Genomic DNA, 9,208 nt, shown 5'->3' with positions numbered 1-9,208 from the left:
TATTGGAAGCTCGGATATATAGACCCATGGTCCCCATACTAGCTGAGACCATACTGCTTGTAAGACTCAGTTAATTGATTTTGATTAATCAATTATAATTCCAAAGTTAGACTATGTCTACTTTATGAATTTTCACTAACCAAGGGCGAAATTGTAAAGAAAAGAGATTCTAGGTTTATTTATTAATGAAGAGACTTTATATGTCTAATTAATTAATATATTAAATGACAATTTTGTTTAATAATTAATTTTTAGTTATTAAATAATTAGAATTGGCATTTAAATGGTTGAATTTGAAAATTGGCGTTTTTGAAAAAGTAAGATGCAGGAATGATAAAACAGCAAAATTGCATAAGTGAGACCCATTATCCAAAGCCCATGGCCGGCCACACTTATAGGGTTTTATCATTTATTTTTTCATTATTTTAATGCCAAATAATTCTAACCTAAACCTAGGTGGTTACCTATAAATAGATAGTGATGGCTCTCATTCACAAAGAACTTTTGTCAGATGAAAATTGAGCCTCTATCTTTTTCTCTATAGGCCGAACCTCTTCCCTTCTCTTTTCTTCTCTAAATTTCAAAATCCTTGAGTGAATGAGTGAGTACCCACACACATCAAGTAGTATCTCAATCATAGTGTGTAAGACTGTGAAAAATCATCCAACAAGAAGGAGATTCAGCATTAAAGGAAGGAGAGAAAGAGATCCAGGTTCATATCTTGGTGATGCTCTGCTACAGAAAGGAATCAAGGGCTAGAGATCTGAACGGAAGGAGTCATTATATTCCGCTGCACTCAATGTAAGATTTACTAAACTTTATATGTTTTTATTTTATTGTTTTAGAATTCATATTAGGATGTTAATGAAACATACTTGTTAGTAAATCTAGATCCTGGTAAAATAATTTCCAACAACTGGCCTCTGAGCCATGGTAATGATTTACTTTCATGAAATATGAATTAAAACGATGTTATGTGTTGATTTAGATGGTTACATGTGGTTTATGTGCTTATTTGATGATAGTTTAGAAATCGCAATATATCTTACTGAAATATTTTTTATTTCAATCTGGAATTATTTTTTCTGGAAAGAAGACGAAAAATTAATAAATTTAGGCTTTTACAGAACCTAATTTGGATTTTTTATGAATTAGTTATGATTTTTTGAAGTTGAACAAAAATATCAGAATTTGAATGCACACACGTGCGCGCGGACGCTCGGACAGCACCCTGTCTGAAGGGCAGCTCGCGCCCAAGTCCCTCGGTCAAATGAGGCTTCTTGCAGCCTCTTTCCTAGGCCATTCCCTTGCAACCGCGCGTAGGGGTATGCAATGCATACTCCTGTGCCTCAAACTTGTTTTCATCATAACTTTTGATTCAAAAATCGTTTTTCATTGAAACAAAAGCCAAATTTTTGTAGAATTTTGTGTAGAATCTAAATTTTTAATTAAAAATCTAATTTTCAGAATAAAATTAATTTTATTAATTTTTTAATTAATTAAAATTAGTTTATGATATTAGTAGGCTTTGAATTTTGAAAATTTAATTTCTCACAAAAGGAGCCTTATGGTTAATTTTTGAAATTTTATATTATTCTATTTATTTTAATTATAAGATCAGATATTATTTTTTAATTAAATTTTAAATGATCTTACTTTGATATTAAAATATTATCTTTTAAAAATAATCTTGCACTAATTTCAAAATTTGCTAACCATATCATATCTTTTTCAAATTTGTTATTTTCAAAATATATTTTATCTTATTAGACATTTTTTTTTTATTAAAATTATATTTTGGCAAAAATAACATGAAGATTTGAAAAATTAGTTAGTTTAGTTTGAATAGATATTTTAGGGTTTTAAACCATAAATTTTTCAAACTTATTATTTTATTTTTTTTTAAATATTCTAACCATATAAAATATCTTATTTTTCAATTAGTTTATTTATGTAATATTTAAATTTATTAAATTATAAGACTCAGTATATAATAAAATATCTAAATTTAAAATTCAAGATATTATATATATTATATTATCTTATTAGAAATTTTAAATAAATTTAAATTTTGAATAAACTTGATATTTGAAAAATTAATTAGATATTTTTTGATTTTTTGTTAGAATTTAAGAAATTTAGGAGTTTGTTGAATTTTGAATTTTTTCAAATATTCTCTAACAACCTAAATTTGAATTCTAGTTAAGATATTTATTTTAAAATTTAATTTTATTTTAAATTTTAAAATTGAGATATTTTAGCTTACTTTCCAGATATTCCAGATCAGTTATTATTGTTTGTATTGTCTGATTATATTATTATGTATTCAAAATTTTTTTTACAAACCTATTTTTTATTTGATCTAAATTGTTATGATTAACTTGTTGACAGATCCAATGATCTGATTTTAATCATAGTCCAAATGTCAATAGATCTTATAAATAATTTGTAACAGGTAAATTTTGCAATTTCTTTCATCTGTGTAAACCTAGTAACATGATAGGGCCCATCCAAATCATTTGACCTGTGTGAGCCTATATGTTTGCTATTGGGCTAAGATGCATATAGGAAGCCCATTTAAGTTTTACTAAGTAAATGGACTAGGTTGTTAAAATAAATTTTGACGTAAGTAAATTTATTTATGCCCAATTAGATTTGGGTTTATTCAATGAATAACAATTATTTATTTAAATGTTAAATTCCTCTCTTTTGGGCCTTGTGTGAGAGTTGGGGGCCAATAGAAGTGGGTACGACATACTGAACCCAGCTCCCCCTCACATGAACTACCCCAATTGTGAAGGCCCATTTGCTTTATTTAAATAATTGTATTAGGTTGATTATATTAGTCTAACCTAATTAAAATTGAATTAGCAACATAATTAACTTTTAAAATATATGAAATTTAATTTTTTATTTAATATTTTAAAGTTAATTTTAAAAAAACACTTAGTAAATGAAATTATTCTAGATAGTTATTTCTAGAACTAGTTATTTTTACTAATATTTGATTAGGAAAATATCATAGATTGTGAAATTAATTGTTTAATAATTAATTTTGGTACAATCTAATTTAAGTATATTTTTCCTAGTATTAGATAGAATTAATAATTAAGTCTCCTCTATACTTAATTATTTATTTCTTGAATTTAATACATTTAATTAAATTGAAAATTTAAATATTTAAGTTGATTTTCATCATGATACTTAAATATTATTATTTTCATGTCTTTTACTTAAAATTGAAAATTATTTTAAGTTTGAAATCTTATTTCATATAACTTAAATTGGAATAATTTTCAAAATATATTTTATTTTATTTTATTAATCTTTTTTCCACAATTTCGAAATTGCATTTCTTAAATGCAGAAATTTCGAATTTCATTTGAAAAATAGATTAAAGTTGTAAATTATTTATTTGAATTTTGGACCAACTTAAATCAATGATTTTTTCATTTAATGATTAATTAAAATAAATGAAGTAAAATATATTTAATTAGAAAATGAATTAATTAGTCAATGAAAATCTAGATAGATATTATCTGCTTTTGCTTGAAGTATTTTTCTAGTATATTTAATTAAATAGAAAATTAATATTTAAGTTGATTTTCATCATGATACTTAAATATTTTAAATTTTTCTTATATATTTAATTAAATAGGAAAATTATATTTTTTGTTGTAAATTAATTTTGGGTCAACATTAAATTAGAATAATTTTTTCCAGAATTTATTTTTATTTTATTTTAAAGAATTTTCGAAAATAGTATTTTAAATACTTCAATTTTTCGAAATGCAATATATATTTATAGAAAATTAAATTTGAGTTGTAAATTAATTTAAATTAATTTTGTAACAACTTAAATTGAATATTTTTCTAAATATTTATTGGAAATTATTACTAAGATGGAAATAATTCATGTTATTTTCATATCCATCTAAGTAAAATTTATATTTAGAATTTTTCATTCTAAATTGGAAATTTTAATTAAATAAATATATATTTAAAATAAATTGATTAAAATAAATATTAGAAGAAAATACACTTTAAATAATGAGCTTTATTATTAGGACATTCGATCTCCATTGTTGGTTTTACATAGCTTTTGTTTTAGTGAGTAATCCTCCCTAATGGAGGAACATTCATTAGCAAGTTAGCACCATTTAATCTCGAAAGATAAGTAGCTTTGTAAGTGTTTTATATGGTATGGATCACCCTAATGGTAGAGACTGTATTTGACTTACAAAATATGAAACAATGGTGGAAGCTCATAAGATAGAATAGCCTTGACTCTCGCCTAAACGGGACAACGCTGGATTCCAATCTTGATCGAATAAAAGGTTGCTAGAATGTTTAACATTTTAGATGAGCTGACAACTCTATTCAATGGATGGTAGCTTTGACTCTCGCCTAAACGGGACACTGATATCAGTTTGTTGAAAACCTTGGAAATTATTTAGGATTGTATGTTTTAGTATTTTCACTTGTCATTCCTACTTGCTATATGTTTAATAATTTCTAAATTGTGTATGAATTTATATTGAACCATGTTATTTTCTGTTATTAAATTGTAGTTTAATTTCGAATCTTCATTGTTGGTCTAACTTGGTTTGTTTATCTAATGAGATAAATCCCTAATGGATTTTCACCATTAGACATACATAATAGTGTTAGATCTCAAAAGATAAATATTGTATATGCAACATCTAGCTGTTCATAAATTGATGACACCTTAGACTAGTGTTTTTACAATATGAAACAAGAAGATTGTATAAATAAGATTACGTTGACTCTCGCTAATCGAAGCATCGTTGGATTCTTATTTATAAACGAAATTATCCTAATTCATCTTAGCTTATTCATTTCGAATTAGCTCAATAATATATCGATCATTGGATGAATGGTCTATATAATCCCGAAATTCTATTCAAAAATGATATAAGTCCTCAATCTTAGAAATCTCCTACTTGTATGGGCAAATTTGACTTAGAGTTTAAATTAGTAGTGGTGGTCCAAGAAAGAATTACTCGTTATATTTGGTATAAATTTAAGTCTTTGACTTTACTTTTAGATTCCAAACAGAAATTTTCTTAAATTTCTAATTCCAAGATACAATATAGTTACACTTTCACAAGTGTTTAATAACCATTTTCTATCAATGGATTCAAACTGTATGGAATATGAGTTTAGTATTCTGTGACCAAGATCCACTTGCACTTTTCTAAGAACTCTTTCATGTAACTAAACCTAAGTCATCAAAAAGACACAACCACATTTTTATCAATCTATGGCATTTGTATCTTGTTCATAGTGGTTTTGACAAGATCATTCTCTGCGAAGAGTTAATATGCCTATATCCACTGAAAGTAAGTTCATCTCATTCGCAGATGGATGTACATTCAGGGGTGGATATGAGTTTTCGTTGTATTCTTAAAACGATCACTCTAGATTTTACCTTATGCGAAAGAAATTTGAAATGTTTGAAAAATTTCATTAATTTCTAGCAATGGTAAGTGGTTAAAGATCTTGCGAACTGATAGGGGTGGAGAAATAGTTAGTAGATATGTAGTTCAAAGATCATTAATTTGATTTTTGAATTATATCCAAACTTACCTCCCCAGAAATTTCGATTTGCATATTGATGATTAGTTACTAGTCGTTGCCTAAGTCCTTCTATGGTAATACAATTTCAGAATGATGCAATGGTTGTATACCTAATGTAAATCATTACTAGATTCATGGATGACCTAATCAAAATCTTAAGAAAAGCTAGAACTGTTAACCATGGTTTGTTAGCTATTCTAAGTGATTAGGGGTGGACCATCCCATAGTCAATAGATAAGAAAGTGTTTGTTTAAACAAATACTACTTTTCTAAGAAAATGACTAAGTCTGAAAATAAAGTAAAAAATAAAGGAGATATTTTTCTTGATTCCAAAAATGTTCTATCATCTTATTTGACATATGATGATCCCACTGCCTCTGTTGTCTTGTCACAACCGAAGAGGTTAATACCATTTAGTTTTCTTAGACATAATTCACAGTACCTTGTCGTAGTGGGAGAGTTTCTAGGAACTCACCTTCTTGGAAGGCACTAGTGATTAAAATCCATTGTGAGTTTAAACAAGTAATGGATTGTCAAGATAAGAAACTAAGAAGAAAAGCCAATAGAACTATGGTTTAATCCATTCACATGGAGTAACCTAAATTTTTCTATTACAAGGACATAAAAGAAAATTTTCGTTAATAAGTCTATTCAATGGACTTAACAAAACTTCCTGTTCCTAGTATTATAGGTTTGAGTTTCTCTAAACCTATGGCTTATGGTATACCTAGTAATTACTTACTCTAATGCAAGCAACTTACTTTAGTAAGATGCTGAAGCATTTTCTTTCTAATGGAAATCTATAGAAGTTTCTCGACTTCTAGACATAGATTTTATTTATCTAAGGAAAAGTCTTAACTATTCTAGAAAAGATAAAGCCATGAAAGAATTTCTTAAATCAACAGTGAGAAGTCTCAAATATGCTTTTGTATGCCTTAGACCAGACACCTGTTGTTGAGTGGGAGTAATGAGTAGGTATCAGACTGATCCAGGAAAGGAACATTGGAAGACAATCAAGTAAATCTTAAGAATAAGAAGAGGAACTATATGTTAGTCAATAAGAGTGTGTTTAAAACTCTTAGACTACACCACATCAGATTTCGAGACTTGCCTTTGTGCTAGAAAGTCTGCTGATAAGATGGTGATTACTATGGGGTGGAGTAGTGATTTTGGAGAAGTGTAAAAACCTATCTGAAGTCTCTAGGTCTACCAGAGAGGGACTGAATGTTAAAGTTGCAGGAAAGGTACTTATTCAGTCCTAGGAAAGTTCTATACAATTGTGGCACCGTTCCAACCTATCTTAACTACTAGTGTAAATTTCCTGATTAACCAAAAGTAGTTGCCAAAGGTATAGAATCCAGTATCCCAAAAGAGTAGACATATAGAGAGGAATTTCACATTATCAAGGATTTTGTAAGGGAAATTTGAATTTCTATGCATGCATTAAAGGATAATTTTTTCCCTAAACTAATACTTTTCTACATTGAAAATATATGATTACTTTTCCAAAACCCCAAAAATACCCCTCTCAAAAACTCAAACCCTTTCTCTCTCCTTCCCTTAAACTCTCTTTGCCTCTTTGCCTCTTCGCCCAAAACCCCATCGCAGGAAACCGCCCCTAACCCTCAACCATCATCACCCACCCACCCACCCACCGCCCCAACCCTCCATGAAACCCTGACCGACTTACCGACCGACCGCCCCAACCATCTCCTCCTCGTCCAACCACCCACGCCGAAAGCCAACCCACGCCCATCCATACCCATCTCAACCGAACCACCATCGGCGATCCACCACGCACGCATGTTGGTCGAACACCACCGGAGATCAAAGGCAAACCCAGTCCGATGGATCTGGGTTGAAGGCGGTGGTGAATCTGTGATTTTTGGGTTGAAAATTGCATTTTCTGGGCAGGCCCGATGCAGGTCCGATGCAGGCCCGATGCATCATGATGAAAAAATTGAATCTGGGTTGAAGACAAAGGCCCGATATAGGGCCCGATGGCCAGCCCGATGGTCAGCCCGATGGCCAGCCCGATGGCCAGTCCGATGGCCAGCCCGATGGTCAGCCCGATGGCCAACCCGATGGTCAGTCAATTTTTTTGGAAAAAGAGGAAGAGAGAGGGACGGTTGGGAAAAATGGGAGGGGTTTTTTGGGGTTTAGGAAAAAGTTATCCCATTTTACAAATTATACATAGTATTAGTTTAAAAAACCAATTTATGAGTTTATTAAGCATGAAAATTCAAATTTCCCTTTTGTAATTAAGGAAGAGTAATGATGGAGAAAAGGTTGTGTTTAATTCAACCTATCAGATCCTATTACGAGGAGTTTACTATTACTACACTTGATTTGTATATCAAGGTGTTGAGATTATTTGAAATGCACTTTTTGTTTTATATTAGTGCAAGTGGGAGTTTGTTGGGTTTTATGCCCTAAATAAAACTCATTTCAATATAATCAGATTTACTTATTAATATAGGTCAGAAATAACATTTAATGTTGGATGGTTCACATGATTTATTTCATGATTATATGTACATAATGTATGAATTCTATTTAAGTCCAGAACATATAAATTTGTTAATGATTATAGTGTTGTCAAGACAGTGGAATATAATCTTAATTATATGTTCGAAAGTTTATTCCCTGATTTGTCAGAACACTGGATTTTGACTGACATGGTATAATCAGCGATAGGTATTCTTGTTGGGAATTATTTTACCAGGATCTTAGATCTACTCACAAGTATGTTGATTAACACCCTAAATATGAACTTTCTAAACCGATGAAATAAACACATATAAAGTTTAATAAACCTTACATTGGGTGCAGCGGAATTAAATGATTCCTTCCGTTCAGATATCTAGCCCTTGATTCCTTTCTGTAGCAGAGCATTATCAATATCTGAACCTGGATCTCTTTCTCTCCTTCTTTAGTGCTGAAACTCCTTCTTGCTGAAAGTCTTTCTTCACGATCTTCCTCACTCTGATTGAGGTATCACTTGCTGTGTGTGGGCACTACTCTAACACTAAGAGATTTCGAAATTTCAAGGAAGAAGAGAGAGAGGGAGTGGTCGGCCAAAGATAGGGAGAGAGAAGGCTCAGATTTTTCTGAATGAAAAAGTGAGAAGGAAAGTGTGTAAATTTCCTGAAGCCTTCACTATCTATTTACAGCATTCCATTAGGGTTAGGTTTGAATTATTTGGCATTAAAATAATGTAAATATCATAGGATAATTCCTATAAAAGTGGCCGGCCATACAAAGTGGATTCGGGCCTCACTTTTTACAATTTTGCAGTTTTATCTTTTCTGCATCCGATTTTCTCAAAAACGCTAATTTTCTAATTCAACCATTTAAATGCAAATTCTAACTATTTAATAACTATAAATATTTATTAAATAATATTGTCATTTATCATATATATTAATTGAACCATACAAAGTATCATAATTAACAAATATGCCCCTAAAACTCTTTCTTTACAATTTCGCCCTTACTTAGTGAAAAAATTCACAAATAGACATAGTCTAATTTGAGAATTATAATTGATTAATCAAAACCAATTATATGAGTCTTACAAGCAATATTATCTCAACTAGTGGGGGGG

The sequence above is a fragment of the Cannabis sativa genome, chromosome 5, assembly GCF_029168945.1.
Source record: "Cannabis sativa cultivar Pink pepper isolate KNU-18-1 chromosome 5, ASM2916894v1, whole genome shotgun sequence".
Taxonomy (NCBI): Eukaryota; Viridiplantae; Streptophyta; class Magnoliopsida; order Rosales; family Cannabaceae; genus Cannabis; species Cannabis sativa.
The sequence above is the reverse complement of the archived record's forward strand: the minus strand, read 5'-3'. Positions refer to the sequence as shown.